We start from the raw sequence: 873 nt of genomic DNA, 5'->3' as shown, positions 1-873 counted from the left end.
TGATCTCTTATGTCTATTCCTCCCAAAAATTCACAAGTGAGAGAGAAGCATTGCATTATTACTGCATGGATGTGATTGGGAAGATGTAAGTCATTGTCACCCTACAACACTGTAACCCAAGTTAGCAGTGTTGTAAGGAGAAGGAATCTATAGCTCTTATATCTGTACTGTTCAGTACAGAGCCACCAGCCTCCTGTGACTGTCGTGCACGTGAAATGTCTCTGATCTGAAGTGAGTGTTATAAGTATAAAATCCTGTCTTAACTTAGTATTAAAAAATGTAGAATATCTCATAAATTTTTGTATTGATTATATTTTGAAATGATAGTGTTTTAAATACAGGGGTTAAATGAAACATATTAAGATTATTTTGTGTTTCATTGTACCTTTTTTTACATTAAAATATTTATCTTATCTTTAAAATGAACTTGATTTTCTTTAGCAAAACTGAGGAGAAATCAATGCATCCACACTTGACGTCAGCAAGCACCACTTCCACTGCACTTAGTGTTTTTTTTAATTGATTCCATACATTTATGGGGAACTGTGTAGACTGTCAACACCTGTGTCTTTTTATCCTTGTAAATGTGGCTGTCACAAGATTTAAAATTATTTATATATGCCTCATTTTTTGACTCACTTTATATTATTCTTGGGCAGTGCTGATCTATAAGAGTGGTTGTCTGTACCAATTTTCAGTTTGCATTTGATTCAATACAGTATACAGGATCAACAATCAAGTGTCAGAAAAATGATAGCATATGTTCAAACTGAATTGTCAGACATCTAAGGAAATTCATAAATTTCACTACAAACAGAAGTGTACCAAAATATACTAAGGTATGTTTGCACACAAATGAATTTGAATAGTACA

Source organism: Galeopterus variegatus, unplaced genomic scaffold (genome assembly GCF_000696425.1).
Source record: "Galeopterus variegatus unplaced genomic scaffold, G_variegatus-3.0.2 Scaffold11387, whole genome shotgun sequence".
NCBI classification, from domain to species: domain Eukaryota; kingdom Metazoa; phylum Chordata; class Mammalia; order Dermoptera; family Cynocephalidae; genus Galeopterus; species Galeopterus variegatus.
Note: the sequence above shows the minus strand (reverse complement) of the source record.